The 19,852-nt window shown below is 43.1% G+C and overlaps 2 non-coding genes across 2 annotated transcripts; one reads left to right on the top strand and one right to left on the bottom strand.

Moving 5' to 3' along the window:
• Nucleotides 1-11,793: 11,793 nt before the first annotated feature.
• Nucleotides 11,794-11,912, bottom strand: LOC129348365 (5S ribosomal RNA). Its single transcript, XR_008600901.1, has one exon. It is a non-coding gene; the product is annotated as a 5S ribosomal RNA (ribosomal RNA).
• A 594-nt stretch (nucleotides 11,913-12,506) lies between these two features.
• On the top strand, nucleotides 12,507-12,625 carry LOC111576458 (5S ribosomal RNA). Its single transcript, XR_002746821.2, has one exon. It is a non-coding gene; the product is annotated as a 5S ribosomal RNA (ribosomal RNA).
• The last annotated feature ends 7,227 nt before the right edge of the window (nucleotides 12,626-19,852 follow it).

The raw sequence follows: 19,852 nt of genomic DNA, 5'->3' as shown, positions 1-19,852 counted from the left end.
TTTACATACCTTTCACACACACAAAAAACAAAAACACAAACCTGACAATTTCATAAAACGGACAATTCCTTAAACAAAAAAAAAAAACACCTCACCCTCCCACTTGGGTGTCACACCCTCTCATCCACAGCTCAAACAATTTATACCCATTGACCACCCGCTCAAACATTTCAAAGAACCCCCCCACCCCTCAAAAAAAAAACCAAGGTTCCCTTACAAAGTAACTCATTTGACTTTTAAAATTGTCTTCTATACACAAACAAAAACCCATAAATCAAAAATAAAAACACAGTCAAAAAAAACCATGATTCCCTTTTTTAACATACTCTCTTTAAAACTGAAAGACAATTTTGTTCCCCTCCCCATGAAGCAAAAGCTTTGCATGGTTCATAAACACCTCTTCAAAGTCACTTTCATCCTGAAATATTCTGATGTGTGACTTGAGCATATTTTTAAATAAGCTCCACCTACTGATTTCTTTGTCCTCAAATAAGGCATAGTTCCTTGCTACGACAGTCACATGTCTGGCCAATCCAAGGACAATGTTTAGCAGATTTTTGTTCACCTAATTCTTTTTCTCTGAGACCCTGAACAGCCAGTGCCATCGCCAGTCTCCTCCTTTTTTGGCCTCCCAAGACCTATGTTCCTATTGTCCTCTGAATTGGAATACGTCAACCTCAAATACTCTTCAACCTCTGACTTTGCTGCCTTAAGCTGCCCTCCTTCTTCCTGATTGAACATGCCCTTCACAAACCTAAAAGGGTTCCTAAAAAATGATAACATTCATTGCACATTCATTGTTCTTTCTCTTCTCCCTAAGGTGTTCTGCCCTTCTGAGTACTGCTAACCTGCTTCTTGGTTCCTCCTGCAACACATTAATTTCCTCCCTTTCTTCTTCTGATGCCTTCCTCCACTGCTTCCTTAACTGCCTCCTTTCCTTTACCAGTCTGTCTATTTCTCTTTGACACCTAGACCTTCCTATCTGGACCCTCTCACCTCTGCTTTCAGCAATCACCCCAAATCTCTCTAGACCATAAGAGTAGATTAAGATGGTTTGAACTGAGGATCTCTTTAATCTCAGTGGAGACAGAAGGCAACACTGCTTCAGTGGCTTTTTGGGCTCCAGTGCTGAAAAGGAATTGGACCTGAACCTCAAATGAGAATGTAAACAACAGTCCAACTGTCCACCAGCTGAACTGCACTGAGTTCATTCATTGAATAAAATGAACATACTACAGTTTCATTTATCAAACGCTTTTGTCTAAATCGATGAACATCTGAGAGTAGAAAGAACACAAGCAAGGATCTAGTCAGGAGAAAACAACCTGGAGTAGAGCCATAAAACAAGTTCAAGTGTGAACATGAAATGTTTGTTCTGGTGTTTCGTTTTGATCAACACCTGTCTGAAACATTCTATTTGTAAAACAGTGGAAACTAAAACAGAACCTGGAACCAAGACTTCACAGATTCTTACAGGTTCTGGTTCTGTGATGCAGGTTCCAGGTTGTTCAGTTCCTGTAGTGGAAGAGGCCTCATTAAGAGAAACTAGTGCTAAAGGTCAGTAACACAACTGATCTGAGTCATACAAATACAGAAAACCTCCCACCTCAGCTGTTCTGCTCATCATAAATAAAAACACATTTTAAATGGTCATCAGTTGAACAGGTTGATGAGTCCTGACCTGAGAGCTTCCAGTTTACAGTGTGGACTCTCCAGTCCAGCAGAAAGACTCTCCACTCCTGAATCCTGCAGGTTGTTGTTAGTCAGGTCCAGCTCTGTCACACTGGAGGACTGGGAGCTGAGGACTGAGGACAGAGCTCCACAGCTTCTCTCTGACAGATTACAGCCACTCAGTCTGAAGAGACGAAAAGCAGATTAAACTGATGAAACAGCAGCACAATGAAAAAGTATCTTCAGTCTCCAACTACTTACACAACTTTCTTGGAGGCTTTGACCACTGGCAGCAGCCTCAGAAGAGCCTCCTCTGAAGCAGAGTATTTCTTCAGGTCAAACACATCCAGATCTTCTCCTGATGACAGTAAGATGAAGACCAGAGCTGACCACTGAGCAGGAGACAGTTCATCTGTGGACAGACGTCCTGATCTCAGGGACTGTTGGATCTCCTCCTCTAGAGAAACATCCTTCAGTTCATTCAGACAGTGGAACAGATTGATGCTTCTCTCTACAGACACATTCTCACTGATCTTCTTCTTGATGTACTTGACTGTTTTCTGATTGATCTGTGAGCTGCTTGTTGTCTGCGTCAGTAGGCCTGGTAGGAGATTCTGATTGGTCGGCAGTGACAGACCCAGGAGGAAGCGCAGGAACAAGTCCAGGTGTCCGTTTGGACTCTGTAAGGCCTCGTCCAAGGCTCTCTGGTGGAGATGTTTTAGTTCAGGTTTCTTCAGAAATACTTTCAGCTTCTTGAAGGTTGTTCGTTCTTCTTCCAGCAGGTTGATTCCAGTGTTGATGAAGGTCAGATGGACATGAAGAGCAGCCAGAAACTCCTGAACACTCAGATGGACGAAGCTGAACATCTTGTCTTTCTTTTTCCGTCTTCGCTCTTCTTTGAAGATCTCTGTGAACACTCCTGAGTACACTGAGGCTTCACTCACATCGATGCCACTGTCTCTCAGATCTTTCTCATAGAAGATCAGGTTGCCCTTTTGCAGCTGTTCAAAAGCCAGTTTAGCTAATGATTTAATGTACTGAATGCACTTCTCTAGACCGTACTTTTTTTGTGTGTGATCAATCTGAAATCTTAGAAACTCTATGTACATCTCAGTCAGGGTTCTGGGCAGATCTCCTCCCTCTCTGGTTCTCAGCAGCTCCTCCAGAACTGTAGCAGTGATCCAGCAGAACACTGGGATGTGGCACATGATGTGGAGGCTTCGTGACTTCTTCATGTGGGAGATGATGCTGCTGGCCTCCTCCTCATCTCTGGATCTCTTCCTGAAGTACTCCTCCTTCTGTGGGTCGGTGAACCCTCTGACCTCTGTTGTAGTGTTGACGAGGTTTTGAGGGATCTGATTGGCTGCTGCAGGTCGTGTGGTTATCCAGAGGCGAGCTGAGCGCAACAGTTTTCCACTGATTAGTCCGCTCAGCAGGACTTCTATTTTAGTTGACTTTGTTACGTCCACGGAGGGAATGTTGTTGACATCAAAGTCCAGATGAAGGCGATTCTCGTCCAGTCCATCAAACACAAACAGCAGTTTGAATCTGCTCTTCTTGTAGCTGCTGGTTCCTGATGACTGCAGAGCTGTAAAGATGTAATTCAGAGCCTCCACTGTGATGTCTTTAGTTTCATGGATACAGTCATGAATGAGCTCTGCCAAACCAAACTCTTTTCCCTGCAGTGAATTCAGGGCACGGAAAGTGAACGGGAAAATAAGATGCACGTCTTGATTGGTTCTTTCTTCGGCCCAGTCCAACACAAACTTGTGCACGAGGAATGTTTTTCCAATCCCTGCAATCCCATTGGTCAGCACTGTTCTGATGGGTATGTCTTTTCCAGAGGGATGCTTGAAAATGTCTCTGGGTTGGATCTGTGTCTCTGTGTCTGATGGCTTCCACACCTTGTCAATCTGTAGGACCTCATGCTGTGTGTTGACGTGCACGTCCCGGCCAGCTGTGATGTACAGCTCTGTGTAGATATCAACCAGAAGCTGCTCATCTTCTTCCCACCCCTCTGTTGTAACCTTAAACGTGTCCTGGAAGTTTGATTGAAGCTTCTGTTGGTAATATCTGATGGGACGTGGTTCTGGTACCGGAACAGTCTCATCTGTGTCAAACATGAAGGGAACAGTGTGAGGTGTGTGTCTACAAAAATCTGTTTTGTTGGAAAAATGCAAGCAAGTAAGCAACTACAAAGACCTTGGACTTTTAATTTGCCAAAAAGTTGGGCAAATGTGTGTGTGAGATTTTTCTAAACGTATTTCTGGGGGTTTCATCCTAAACTCTACACATAATGCAGCAACTTACCCTGATCATTTGGAGGAAAGTGACTGAAAAAACTGACTGAAAGGGCAACTCCGCTAAAGGGCTACCCAGATGGTTAACTATGGAGGCAGTCAGAAGGTAGGTGGGTAACCTGAAGGACAATTTAAGCTGTCCTTAGAGTTCCTATTAGGGAAAGACCCTTTAGTCAGTGGAACCTAAAAAAAAGAGAGCTGGACCAGCAGCCCTGTTCTGGGCTCACTGGGGCCCTTATCAAAGTACACTACCTGTCAAATGTTTTAGAATGCCCCAATTTTTCCATTTTTGTCTTGAAATTCAAGTAGTTCATGTCCATTGAGTAGCTTGAAATGGTTCAAAGGTAAGTGGTGAACTGCTAGAGGTTAAAAAAAGGTTAGGTTACCCAAAACTGACAAATAATGTACATTTTAGAATTAAACAAAAAGGCCTTTTTCAGGCAACAGAAATGGTTTAACAACTTAAAGTTGTTCTGCAGCAATGGAGGTTGATCAAGCCTTGAAAGTTGGTGCTACCAAATCCTACAGGTGTCCCAACTTTTCTAGATTTCTTCCAACCCCCTCTGTCTGCATAAAATTGTGTTGGAACACACTGTGGAACCCTCCAGAGCATTATTTGAACAGTACTGTACTGAAGAAAGTAGTGTGTTGCTATAAAAAAGAAGAGGAAAAGGCAATTAATAGAAGAGAGACAGACCATCATAACACTGAACATGTAGGTCTTTCCTATAGAGAAACTGAAGACAGTCAAGGTGTCAGTGAGTCCAGTTTTCTTCATCATCAAAAGGCTCAGAAATTAGCTTAAAATGGGCACCAGTTTAGAAAATTGGATTTGAGGATCACCAGCCATAAAACTGACCGTTATGCTACAGCTACACTACAAACTGCTGCCTCATGCAACTCCATAGACAACCACTGTTCTGTGTTGTACAAAACAACCTGCTGAAACTCAGCTTCCATTTCAGGCATGAGGAACTGCTGCCATCTTTCTTTACAGACCAAGAATCCATCAGTTTTACCTTCAGTGTGAGGAAGAGGAGGCTGAGTCTGAAAGGAGGAAGGTTCTCTGTTCTCTGAAGTCTCCCCAACATCACTGACATGAACTGACAGACAGAGATCACATGTTATATTCTCCACTGCTTACTGCTTTCATTTATTTCACTTACAGCAGACTTAGAAGGGACTTTATGTTGACATTTATTGATGAGTTTATGGTGTTGATTAACTCTGGTTTTCTGACACCAAACTGCTCCTTCAAAGTAAAACCTGATGTTACTCTGACATTAGTCTGACATATCCAGACCATTCTGAAGAACAGAGTGTTCTGGCTTCACCTCATCATCATTCTGCTATAGAGGGAAGAAGGGCTGTCTTTTTAAAGCAGCCACAGTCATCCAGGGTGGAGCTAAGCCCAGGATGCAGCAACAGTGTCCCCTTAAAATAGTCAGCTAACATGGCTGCCTTATTGCTCCATCCAAACCCTCTGAAGACTTGACATTTTCAGTGTGGTAGGTCGCTGGGAGGTTGTTGATGGTTTAAAAGTATAACGTAATGTTACATAGTACTACATACTAACATGCCAGATGGTACGCACAGTAAAAGATGTAGTACGTCCCAGTACATATTATGTTAAATGTAGTATGTCAGAAATACCCAGATGTCTGACCACATTCAAACTGATTTTATAGAATGCAAACTAACATGTTTTTCTGGCCGTTCTGACCCACATTCTATGAACAGTCATAGCACTTAACAGTGTGTCATGGAAATAGAAATAAGTTTGAGCTGCTGAGAGCTCACAGTCAGATGACACCACATTACTACAGACTGGGATAGTCAGAGTTTAAGGCTCCATATTATGAAGTAGTATGTTCTAATTGGATGCACACTGCAGGACACAGTGAATACTTTGTGAGGACAACTGTAGCATGTATTCAGATTTTAAAGGTTTTGTGATTTGGAATGCAGCTGCTTCAACAACATTGTTCTGCCCTTACTGAGAGCTGATTGGTCAGCTTCCCTCTGGTTGTAAACTGCAGGATCACTCCCAGCTAAACAGTATGAATGAAGAATCTTCAGAAACTGTCTGATCGACTCATAATTTGGTGAGGACAGGTGGGACATGCTTTGCTTCCACAGAAGGTCAGCTCATACAGAACTAATTTTGGTGTTCTATCAAGGTTTAAACAGCAGGGGGCAGCATTCAGTCAGTAGGTTGATCAGTAGATTTTACAGAGGAACTGATCTTACATGTGGACTCAGGAAAAACTGACAGAACCTGAACTCTATCAAACTGTAGCAGCACCATCATGCATCTTTCTGACTGTAATGATATCATGTTGTTCTTGTCTTGTGACTGACCTTCTGGTCCTGAGCTGCTGGCAGGAAACCTCTGCAGCAGATCATTTCTGGAGATCTTCTCTAAAACCACCCTGGTCACCTGCACAGCTCTCTGAAGTCCATAAGTCTCCACCATCACATCCACAGTTTTACACCTGTCTAGTGTCTGTAGTCGGCTCTTTGTGATGGCTGGGAGGCCTTGAACATTGTTGGGTTTCTGCAGGAACCACTGGAATTTAGACAGCTGATCATCATCCAGATCATCCAGGATGTTCAAGAGCACCTCTGATGTCATCGTGTCTCCCTGATAAAGTCAAAGAAAATGTCAGCAGTTAATGAACAGTTGTGTTGCTGGTGTGGTGGAGGTTGTTGTGTAGCAGCAGGACTGCAGTTAATCCTACAGGATCAATGACAGCAACACTGAGGGGAACCAGAATGGGGCGCACTGATGCTGAACCAGATAACAGATCAACTAAAACACCTGCTATTGACCAATCAGCTCTCTGGAAACATCTCCATCCTTCTTGAAGATGCTGCAGAGCTCAGTGTGCAGATAGTGAGACGGAAAGATCAGAGTTTTTACTGCTGCAAGTGATTTCAGAGACATTTCATAGTTCTGTATGTCTTTGTAGAGGCATAGAATCCTAAAACAGGAAGTGATGAAACACCAAAACCTTCCAGCTGATTGTTGATTGATCAGATTTACAGTCAGTCTACTGATCAGATCAATGATGGCTTTCATTGGCTCTTTGCTCCAATGACTGTGTAACATTAGATTTGTGTATAAATATTCATTTGCTTAATTTTGTTGATTATTTTGGTATTAATTTATGGTGTGTCTTATGTAACCCATGTGGTTTTCACTCACTGCGTTGTGTCTTATGAAATAAAGTGATTCTCAGGACCAGGTCTGTTCTCTGGATCACTTTTATTTTCTGACCATGCAGGTTACGACTCTGTTAGAATAAAAAAAATCACACATGAGCTGGTGGCTCTCAGCGGTGAATCTCCTCTTTCTGGCCATATAAAAATATACATGTACAAAAATATAGAAAATAACCAATGTCTCACAAAAGAAACAATTATACAACATATTGATCAAAATAAGTTAAGACAAACAAATATTTATACAAATATAATACTTAGAAAAATAATCTCAAATAAATAAAATATTTCAACAGCAAAATAAATAAAAAGCATCCAGAAACTTCTCTGTTTTATCCAACACATTACAGAACAAAACAAGTCTCATAAGAACAGCTATTCTCGTACCTGTTTGACGAAAAAAAAAAGTCACATGAGCTGGTGTGCTCGACAGCCACGTTCAGACTGATAAGGGAGGCTAACTGTGAGCGCTAGCCTAGCAGTTAGCTTTACACCCATCCTTGTGATATGGACGCTCAGACAGGTGATCTGTTTCCTGGAACCAGTCAGGACTCCACCTATGAGGAAGCAGCAGGCAGAGTTTCACAATAAGAGCACATTTTACAGGCTGATTCCCACTCATTTCATGTGACGGATTATTTCAACATTCAACCTTTTTCATGTCTCTCAACATCCAACACAACTTCTACAAACCCTGTGGTTCATGAAAGCAGAAACTCCCATCAGGCTGTAAATCCCTGACAGTTAACTTTCCCTAGAATGGAATCACTGATACACTTCTGAACTACGTCCCTAAACTTAACTACATCAGTTTAGGGACGTTTCTCCTCAAACTTCATACACATTCACAGATTTTAGCCGCTAACGGACAACTTTTTAGTCCCATGAAGGAACGAACACGGAGCTGTGGAGCCACATTTCTGCTGCTGGAACTAAACTAACAGCAGCTAGAAACAAGGGCAGATCTACTAACTTTTCTAGTCATTTTATTCAGATTTGTCATCTGATTTGTCACAAAGTTTAAGTAATTTTGGACAAAATTTAAGAATTCTTTGACATATTTTAACTAGTTTTAACTTATTTTGAGCTATTTTAAACAAATCTTGAATAATTTTGAGTAATTTTAGATGAATTTCAAACTCATTCCAGATCACATTCAGACAGTTTAAAGTCATTTTGGAAAAAAATTTGAGTCATTTTGGAATTTTTTAATTCACTTTGGAGTAGTTTTGAGTTATTTTGGACCAACTTTGGACTCATCTGATCACAGAATCTTCTTCCACTTCCTGGTTGTCCAGTTCTTCATTCTTGGTCCAACAATGCCGGGCTAATCTCTGTCTCTCATTGGTCAGGGGCTTCTTGTCAGCCTTGTAGGACCTTCAGCCATGATCTAAAAGTCTGGTGGAACACTGGACACCAGTTTGGTTTGACCACTGCTGCTGAAGCTCCTGTCATGTCATTGGCTGGTTTTCCATGTGGATCAGGATGAGGTCATTTCTTGCTGAAGAAACTCTTGGACGTCCAGATGTTGGTTTGTCTTCCAGCTGTTGGTTGGTCTGTATTTCTGAGGAGTGAATCCAACTGCTGAAGGACTGCATCTGCACTTCCTGTTCATGTGGTTACAGCTGCACCCTTCCCGTCCGAGAATCTGTGTCTTCACTCATGTTTCCTGTGTTAGGTTCTCTGTTTTAGTCATTTTTATCTCTGAAGAACTTTCTGATGTGCTGCTTTATAAAGACATGAAGCACAGAAACTAAAATTGTGTCTTTTAAGAAAAAGCAGGACCTTCATTAGTGGATCACTGGAACCAAAATGACCCAAAACTCAACATGGAACCAATCAGTTTTCAGTTTTTAATGTCTTTTTAGGATGTGTTTAGTATTCTGGCTGTGACTGAACTAAAAGAAATTACACTTGAAGACCTCAGAGGGATTCTTAATGCAGTATTTCACAAATACATGGGGAGTCCCAAAACTTTTTCCCACCACTGTTTGGTCCACAATATGTTCTTGTTCTATGTGTGTTGTTGAAAAATCAAATGTTCAAAGCATTTCCATCCTACAACTGTTGCACTGAAGTTCTGCTGATAAGAACAACTCATGTTTAGAACTGCCTGACAAATACAAATGATATTTACTGATAAAACAGATTGATTTCAGCATCAGTTTGATAACTCCTGCTGGTTGGGAACAACATGTCTGAAGATTTGGCTTTGGGGAAAAAAATGATTTAATGTTTTAATTGTGCCAAAACAACGTTGTTTTAGAGTTAAAATAAGATGAATGATTCAATCAGTTTTATGTTCTATAGATATATAAAAGATAAAAAACAGTTTAAAGTGTTTTACTCACATTCAGATGGAGAAAAGAAGCTGCGACATGAAGACGGTAAAAGCAGAACTAATTTGAGGAACAGGTAGGGCCGTGACATCACTGTTGTCAGGGCAACGAAGCAGGAAACTGATTTCTACATGATCTGACAACATCACTTCCTTCATTCAGACGCCTGCCTCTGGATCTGGACTTCTTAGAGTTCACTCACACACAAGAACTTGTGTTTTTAAAGGCTTCATCCAACCAAGTAGAAGTTTGTCCAGCTATTTGAAATGCACAGCTACACCATCTTATCAGCTCAGAAAAAGAAAACAGGAACCAGTACATTGCAGCTGTGCACTTTGAGACAGGAGCAGCTGGGAGACAAAGAATGCTCACATCCCCAGAACACCTTTACAACTTACTGGAATTTACAGTTTTTCTCAGTCGCTTTGCTTCATTTCTCAGATCAGAACTGAAATTCTCAAAACTACTCATTCAATCTTCACATCATTGTGTCACTTGTGCACATCAAAAAAGCAGTTTCTCATTTCTTTGAACAAGTTGCAAATGCTTTGGTTCATCCATGCAAATGATTCTGTACAATTCTCTGCTGTTTCCTACATTATCAGCTGCTTATGTCATGTTGATCAGAATGTATTCTAATGGGTCTCTGTTGAATAGTCTCACTGCCCAGTTAGGCATTAGTTCATCACATCAGTCTTTACATGCAAAATGGTTCAACAAGTTGTCATAATGTCAGGATGTTTCTAGACTTTTCCAGTAGACTTTTTTTTCTGAAATCTGTCCTGAATTGGTAAATTGCTCCAAGGTGAATCTTGACTTTCTCTAACAAAGGGAAATGTGTGAAGGGTTAGAGTTTTCTGAAATCGCTCAAAGACACAAGAGAAGATATTCATGAAGTGGATGAGAATTTGTGTCCCAACAGACAGGAACATCAGGAAGTGTAGGAAGACTGAACTGGAATTCCTCCAGCTGCATGTACAGTTTTCCCTCAGGAGATTGTCCGATGATTTCTACTTTTGTTTTTTGTTTTTTCTTTGTGCTCTGCAGTGCTGTTCTCCTTTCTGTATTGCAATGATGTGGTCTGTCAACAGATTACAACACAAACAGTAAAAGTGTAAATGTGAATATTGTCCAGTCTCTTGCAGTCAATCTCCCACATACACTAAGGAGTAACTTACAATTTACAATAACTGTCATCAAAACTTTAGCCATAGTTTACATCAGAACATCCCTCCAGAGAACACTGTTATAAAGACAACATGACTCAGCAATCTGACTGTCTGATCCACACAATGACACCAGGACTGGTCATTCTGATGCCACTGACATGTTCACTGACACAGATATTTACTTTTGAGAGATGAACTAAGGATTTTGAGCAAGAGACTGGCTTTTGCAGGTAATCCATGGTGTTTTGCTATTTGTACAAATTGTTTTGAGAAATGCACTTACTGTTTTGCAAATGATTCGAGAAATGTACCAAAGCGACTGAGAAAAACTGTAAAATGACGCAGCAGCAAACATCACAAGAAAAAGTCACTCAGAGAGAATCTTGAACTAATTGACTTTAAAACCAGCAGCAGCATCTGTTGAAGCCTCAGATTAAAACTTGAAGCTTTTAAAGTCTGGAATCATTATTTGATGTCAACTCCAACATGAAGGAGTGCAGAGACAACACAGAATAAACCTACTTTAGTTTGTATTTGGTTGAATAAAGCACCAGAAATGACTCAGCTGTTGTGTCTCTGTGATTATTGTCACATTTGATGCTTTCAAACTATCTGCCAGTTGGTTCATTCACTGATTGACTGGAGCTCATTGGGAGTCCAAAGGCAACTCTGGATTGTTGGCTTTTCTGTCCTCTGTTTGGAATTCATCAGGTCTGTACCTTACTATGTTCTGCGCTGTGAGATGACAAATGTTGCTCAATAAATCAAAGTGAATTGATTGAGCTCACCTGGATTCAGTGTCCTGCATCCTGTATCTGGAGCCACTGTACAGCCACAACAGAAGCAACAACAAAGCAGCATAAGCTGCAGCTGATCCACCTCAACTTTCTCTCATACAGCCTCAATTGAAAGCAGGAGGCGCCACCTGGTGGTCGGAGGAGGAACCAAGAAACAGAGAAGGTCTCCTGCAGACGTGGAGGCAGAATCAGTTCACTTGTTGGCTTTTAATAACCCAGAGAGGTTTTAGTTGCCAGCTGTCTCCAGAGAATGAGCAACAGCGTCCTGTGCAGGTTGTGAGGAGATGTAAAAAGCTTACAGCACCTGGTATTCCCAGGCGGTCTCCCATCCAAGTACTAACCAGGCCCTACCCTGCTTAGCTTCCGAGATCAGACGAGATCGGGCGTATTCAGGCTGGTATGGCCGTAAGCGAAGGACTTGGTAACTAACCACAGTTTTATAGATGCTGTGACAAGACGTGGCGGTATATCTTTTATTTTTTTAGTTACGTCTTTTTATTTTCTTTTTTTTTTTTTTTTTTTTTACCTTGTAGAGCTTCCTAAACAAACACTAAAAATGAGTGAAAATGTCCATTGCAGGAGCCTGTCTCTGCGACACTGTTGTACATGGTGTGATAAGATAAGATAAGATAAAGTTCTTTATTTCTCCCCACTCCAGGGAAAATTTACATTGTTACAGCAGCTTATGTAACAGTAGACGTAGTGATAAGAATAAAATAATAATAGAACAATAGTAATAATATTTACAATATATACAAGGGTGAGAGATGAGGATAAAAGATGTGAGGTGATTTATCGTCGCTGACGTGTTTCTGTGTCACAAACGTTTTCATGTTGGGCTGAAGGTGATGCTACAATCAATAACTTGTTGTGTAACGGCGGCTCTTTACTGCCATGGTGGACAAAGTGTGTTGAGAGCTTCTTGTCACGTTCACATGGACATCATGACTCAGGGGATGGTGAAGACGGACACGTAGAAAAGGCCCGTAAGCGAGTACTGCTGTCGCTTACGGCCATACCAGCCTGAATACGCCCGATCTCGTCTGATCTCGGAAGCTAAGCAGGGTCGGGCCTGGTTAGTACTTGGATGGGAGACCGCCTGGGAATACCAGGTGCTGTAAGCTTTTTACGTCTCCTCATGACAGTATTTTTTTTTTTTTTTTAATCTTTTATTATCAAAAGTACAAAATTCTGACAAAAGATTTCATTTCACATTATTTTACACATCATCCTAAAAAAGCTTCAAACAATATTTACATACCTTACACACACACAAAAAACAAAAACACAAACCTGACAATTTCATAAAACGGACAATTCCTTAAACAAACAAAAAAAAAAAAAACACCTCACCCTCCCACTTGGGTGTCACATCCTCTCATCCACAGCCCAAACAGTTTATAAACATTTGACACCCACTCAAACATTTCAAAGAAACCCCCCCCACCCCTCAAAAAAACCAAGGTTCCCTTACAAAGTAAATCATTTGACTTTTAAAATTGTCTTCTATACACAAACAAAAACCCATAAATCAAAAATAAAAAACACTGTCAAAAAAACCATGATTCCTTTTTTAACATACTCTCTTTAAAACTGAAAGACATTTTTTCCCCTCCCCATGAAGCAAAAGCTTTGCATGGTTCATAAACACCTCTTCAAAGTCACTTTCATCCTGAAATATTCTGATGTGTGACTTGAGCATATTTTTAAATAAGCTCCACCTATTGATTTCTTTGTCCTCAAATAAGGCATAGTTCCTTGCCACGACAGTCACATGTCTGGCCAATCCAAGGACAATGTTTAGCAGGTTTTTGTTCACCTCCTTCTTTTTCTCTGAGACCCCGAACAGCCAGTGCCATCGCCAGTCTCCTCCTTTTTTGGCCTCCCAAGACAAAAACTCTGCCAGAAAGCCTCTGACCTGCTGGATGAACAGGGCCACGACTGGACATCCCCACAGCAGGTGCTCCAGGTCCTCCGGCATGTCCCTGCACACCAAGCAGTTCCTCCTGAATTTAGCTTTATGGACCTGGTGCAGTACGACGCCTGTAAAAATCCATCTATGTCTTATTTTAAAGTCCGTTTGCGCTGCTTGCGTGCTGCAGTGTTTTGCGAAAATGTTTTGCCAAATTGTGTGTATAGGTTTATGTGGAAATAGCTTTGCCCAGGCCGATTCTGCCGTGGGACGCTGTGTAACCTTATTTCTGAATGTTTTATACCAGTATTTTGTTGTTGTTTCTGTGATGCTCTTACTTGTGTTATTGTGTTCCAGAGAGAATGTTGGGGCGTCGTCCTGCACCAGGTCACCCACCCCACTGGCGATGGTGGCCCTCCACCCGGACGGCATCCCCCCCTCGATTGTGGAGCATCTGATCTCCACATCCCTCCTCCTGACTCTGACTGTTGTTTTTCTTGCCTTCACGATGCTCAAAATCTGGTCCCGGTCGATCCTCCCCATCTGATCCAGCAGGTGGCTGATGGTAATCAGGTCTGCAGCCTCGAGGGAACCACCTAGGAGGGGCCTCCCCTGGTGCATAATGTCCGGGTTGTGGAAGATCGGCTGTGCCAGCACCTGAGCCTTGGTGTTGACTTGGGCCTTCACCAGTGGTCGTGCCAACCCCCACGCCTCCATGACCTCCCTGTAAAAACTGTCTAGCTGGGCATAGCGAGTATGTGGAGCTATCTGACACAGTTGAAAATTCCCTAAACTGCTGATTTCTTTAAGCTGTTGTGTGAAAAAATCTTTCCACAGCGCCTTGTTGTTTTTGTCCAAATGCTTAATAATGATTTTGTTTCTAAGTGCTAATTTTTTTGTGTGAATGTCTATTAAGTTTAAGCCTCCTTTCTTGTAGTCGTCTATTATTGTTCTGTGTGCTACCAGGTTACTTTTGCCTTTCCAAAGAAATGTACTTATTAGATTATTGATTTTCGCAAGTACTGCGTTGGGGAGGTCATGGACAGCCAATGTGTGTGTTAACTTTGACAAAATGAGGGAGTTGGTCATGACCACCTTGCCCCTCAGGATCAGCCCCCGCATCTTCCACAACCCGAACTGACCTGGGAGTTTGGCCAGCAGATCCTCCCAGGATTTGTCCCTCGCTGCCGCAGCATCGCTGCCAATGTAAACCCCCAGAACCTTGACGCTCTCCTGGGCCTCTTCAAATCCCCAAATGTTTGGCGGCCGAGCCACAAAACATGATTTGTGACTTTTCTGTGTTCACCCGTGCTCCCGATGCTCTACAAAAAGTGTCCAGGTGCGTGATTACACTGTCCACCTGTTCTGAGTTCTTGAGAAGTAAGTTTGTGTCATCTGCAAATTGTACTATTTTAATGTGTCTTTGTGCTGGTGTTGTGATCCCCGTTATGTGCCTGTCTGTGATAATCAGCTGGGCCAGTGGCTCGGCCACCAAACTGTACAAAAGCACAGAGAGAGGACAGCCCTGCCTGATTGAGTGTTGGAGTTGGATTGGTTTCATTAAGAACCCATTGCATTTTATTTGACTGTGTGCGTTGTTGTATAATAATTGTAACCAGCCCATGTACCTGCTCCTAAACCCCAGTGTGCTCATTAACCTCCATAAAAAACTGTGTTCTACTCTGTCGAATGCTTTGTTGAAATCTACAGTGATGTAAATCCCCCCCTCCTGTTGTAACTGCTGCACCCCGTGTTTAACTGTTAGTATTGTGTCTGAAATTTCTCTTCCTGGTATGCTGTATGACTGTGTGTCTCCTACTATGTGATGTATGACGTTTTTCAACCTGTTTGCTAATATTTTTGCTAGTATTTTGTAGTCTGTGTTGAGTAGACTGATTGGTCTGTAGTTCTTCAGGCAGGATCTGTCCCCCCTCTGTTTGTACACCAGACTTACCAATCCTAGCGTCAAGGTTCTGGGGGTTGACCTCTGCTCCTCCATACTTTGGTAGAGGGAGAGGAGGACTGGGGCCAGCAGGTCTCTGAAAGAGATGTAGAAGTCAGCAGTAATACCGTCCGAGCCAGGGCTTTTGTTCCTCCCAAGTCCACCGATGGCTGCCTCCACCTCTCCTAAAACCAGGGGTGAGTCACACCATTCAGCCTCCTCAGGAGGAAGTCAGCTGTTCAGGGTCCCCAGCGCTCTCTCAAGAGCCTCTCCTTCCACACCTTCACTGGAAAAAACTCCTGATAAAAGTGCTCCACCTCATCCAATATTTCCTGTTTTGTCAAGTTTCTTTCCTTCCTCAGTTATTAATTCTTTAATGAAGCACTTTTCCAGTTTTCTTTTTTCTAATCCCAAAAACAGGCTGTGCACCTCTCTCCCTCCACTGCATGCTTTGCCTGACTCCTTGTTATTGCACCTTTGCATTTTTTTTATTTCTATTACTTCCAGTTCTTTTTTAAAGCACAAATATTTTGTTAAATCATGTGTTTGACCTTCTCCTTTTTTCCAGCTCTATTTTTATTTGCTGCCTTATTTTAAATTCCTCCTTGTTTTCCTCCCATCTTTTTTGCTTGCTGTAGTTTATGCACATCTTCTTTATCCTTTCTTTTACTCCTTCCCATCACCATAATTTGTCCTCTGTAAAGTCAATTTCCTCCACTATGTTTGCTAAGAAACTCCTTGCTCTTCTCATAAACTTTTCATCCTCCAATAAAGTGTTTTTCAGACACCAGGAGCCACCATTCCTGGTCATCCCTGGGTGATCTAGGTCCACCTCCATAGAAGAATGATCTCACCACATGTTTTCTTTGTATTCCACTCTGCTCACTCTTTGGACTATTTCTGGAGAAACTAAGCAGAAGTCAATCCTAGTTTGTTTTAAGATCCCTTCCACCACTTGTTGTCTTGAAAATTGTTTATTATTTGGGTTTAGGCTCCTCCATATATCTATTAAGTTATTTTTTTCCATAAAGTTAATTAGCTCAGTCCTACTACTGTCTTTTTTATATTTATTTTCATTTGTCCTGTCCAGCTTTGACAGACACATATTAAAATCTCCTATTATGAAGCAGTTTGTTGTGTTTACACACCATTTGTTCAGCTCTCTAACAAATGTTTTTCTTTCTCCTCCTATGTTGGGGCAAAGCACATGAATTACTCTGTATGTTTCATTATTATAATTAAATTCTGTTATCATTAACCTGCCATCCTGATCCTTACCAATAACTTTCACAGTTTCCATTAATTCCTCTGGTAGCAGCACTGCTACTCCCCATGATGCCGGTGCACCGTTAGAGACAAAACATCCTCCCCTCCACTCCTTTGGATTTCATCAACAGTTTTATCATCCCACCTGGTCTCCTGCAGACAGATCACCTTATTTTTGCCTCCAGCAAAAACACCTGATCTTTTTGTCTCTGTTCAGAGTCCACATGCATTCAGAGACATGAACCTCAGCATGGAGAAAAGACAGAGAATGAGGGTGAGCTGTCACTTCATTTTCCAGTTCCCGTTTTGCTCTTTGTTCTTTTGCTTTTTTTTCTGCTGTCCACGTTCAATGAGTCTTTTCCTTAACTGTGTAACTTCTAACAGATCCATGTCTGAGTGGGAGGATGGTAAACTTGTGGCAGAGTTACCACCTGCTTCACTCTGTGCAGGAGGATCTGGGACTGGGTCTCAGAGATGCTGTTTCTCGACGTGTCTCTCTGCATCTCCATCTCACTCGGGGTGAACCTCAGCTCCTCAGAGGCCAGTTTTCCCACCACCTCTCCTGGATTCAGGCTCTCCAGCTGAGCGTTCCCGGTATGTGAGGTACCAGGAACCCCCGAGTCTCCGGAACCCGACCCACCGATGAGTGCAGCACACAGCTGAGACCTCTCCATGCTGTCCAGTCCTCCCTCCTCCTGCTCTCACACACATTTCCACATCCTCCAACCCAGACATAGAACCGTCATCATTTTCACTCCTGTTACAAGGAGATGCATCGTAGTACTAGTACACATTCAGAGTACCTCATGTGTTGTTGAACTCATCTGGAACCAGGAATGAGGAACTGCAGGAGCTGATTTTCTGATAATGTGACCTTAGTTGGTACATGAGGGCTACAGATTTGACCTTTTTATCAATCAGTTCACAGTTAAACCAACAAGATTCAATGTGAAAACACAATAAGAAAGAAAAGATAGAATGTAAACTAACAGCAGCTCATCAGATTGTCCCAATAACCGACTGCCTGCTTTATTGAACGTTTACTGGAGCTTTATTTGTTCACCTGAGTTTAACCATCAAACCTAAAAATAGATTTATCTTTGACTCTGAGAGGCCAAAACACCTGAACACAATCAACTCCAACCTCATTTAAAAGCTGACGGACACTATTACGGACTACATTAACTTCTGTGCAGAGAACATCGTACCGACCAGGAAAGTACGGTGTTTCTCTAACAGCAAACCCTGGATGTCCCTGGAACTGAAGGCCCTGCTGAAGGAGAAGAGGAGGGTCTTTGGATCTGGGGACAAAGAGGAGCTGAGGAGGGTGCAGAAGGAGATAAAGAAGAAGATCAAGGCGGACAAGACCAGCTACAGGACCAAGATGGAATCTCACCTGCAGGACAATAACACAAGGGAGGTCTGGAGAGACCTGAGATCCATCTCTGGTTACAGCAGAGGCCATGAGAGGGGAGCTGCAGCAGGAGGCCAGGAGTGGGCCAATGAGCTGAATCTGTTCTTTAACAGATTCGACTCTGCTCCCACTCCTCCCCCCTCTCATCAAAGCACCGACCAGCCAGCTCCTTCTTCACACCTCAGCTCTCTACCACCAACACCACCAACAGCACCCCTCCTCCCATCCCCGTCTTCTACCACCTCCGGACTCCGCATATAGCCCCATCACCCCTCCTCGTCTCACCCCCCACCACCACCATCACCCCTCCCCCTGCCACCCTCCCCCTGCCTCTCCATAACAGCTGATCAGGTGAGAAGTGAACTTAAAAAGATCAAGACCAGGAAAGCTGCAGGTCCTGATGGAATCAGCTCCAGACTCCTTAGAGACTGTGCAGACCAGCTCTGTCAGGTGCTGCTGCACATCTTTAACCTGAGCCTGAGTCTGGAGAGGGTTCCTCTGTTATGGAGACTTCCTGCCTGGTTCCTGTCTCTAAGACCAGGAACCCCAGGGAGCCTAACCACTTCAGACCTGTGGCCCTCACTTCTCACCTGATGAAGACCATGGAGAGGATCGTCCTCAAGAACCTCCGTCCCCAGGTGAGCCAGTATCTGGATCCACTGCAGTTCGCCTACCAACCGAACATTGGAGTGGATGATGCAGTGGTCTACCTGCTGCACAGATCACTGACTCATCTGGAGAAACCCAGCAGCACTGTGAGGGTCATGTTCTTTGACTTCTCCAGTGCTTTCAACACCATCCAGCCTTCTCTGCTTAGGGTGAAGCTTGAAGGAGCGGGAGTAGACTGTCACCTGGCTGCTTGGACCATCGACTACCTCACCAACAGACCACAGTACGTGAGGCTTCAGGACTGTGTGTCTGATGTGGTAGTCAGCAGCATGGAGGTCCACAGGGGACAGTGCTCTCCCCTTTCTCTTCACCCTGTACACATCGGACTTCCACTACAACTCTGGGAGCTGTCACCTCCAGAAGTTCTCTGATGATACAGCCATTGTCGGGTATCTGAGGGGGACGAGCGGGAGTACAGGACGGTCATCTCTGACTTTGTTGACTGGTGTGAGCGAAACCATCTGCAGCTCAACGCCAGTAAGACGAAGGAGATGATCGTGGACTTCCGCAGGAGGAGGACACCCCGGACTGCACCGGTGAACATCCAGGGTTTGGACATTGACATGGTGGACACATACAAATACCTGGGTGTTCACCTCAACAATAAACTGGACTGGACACACAATACAGAGGTTCTGTACAAGAAGGGCCGAAGTCGTCTCCACCTGCTGAGGAGACTGAGGTCCTTTGGAGTGTGCAGGACTCTGCTCAGGACATTCTATGACTCTGTGGTAGCATCTGCTATCTTCTATGCAGTGGTCTGCTGGGGAGCAGGGAGCACTGAAAGGGACAGAAAGAGACTAAACAGAAGGTCAGGAGGAGGTTCTGTCCTGGACTGTTCCCTGGACTCCATAGAGGAGGTGGGTGAGAGGAGGATGTTGGCAAAGCTCACATCCATCATGGACAATCCCTCTCACCCACTGCATGACACTGTGGGGTCTTTAAGCAGCTCCTTCAGCAGCAGACTGAGACATCCACCCTGCAAGAAGGAATGCTATCACAGGTCCTTCATTCCATCTGCTATAAGACTTTACAACATCAGCATCACTGGCTGATGTTAACATAAACTGGACTATATCATTACCACCCCAAACCATAAAATCTGCACTGACATTCTTGCACTGCTAGATCTTTGCACTTTTAAACTT

Source organism: Amphiprion ocellaris, chromosome 24 (genome assembly GCF_022539595.1).
Source record: "Amphiprion ocellaris isolate individual 3 ecotype Okinawa chromosome 24, ASM2253959v1, whole genome shotgun sequence".
Taxonomy (NCBI): Eukaryota; Metazoa; Chordata; class Actinopteri; family Pomacentridae; genus Amphiprion; species Amphiprion ocellaris.
This window is presented reverse-complemented; position numbering and strand designations above follow the sequence as displayed.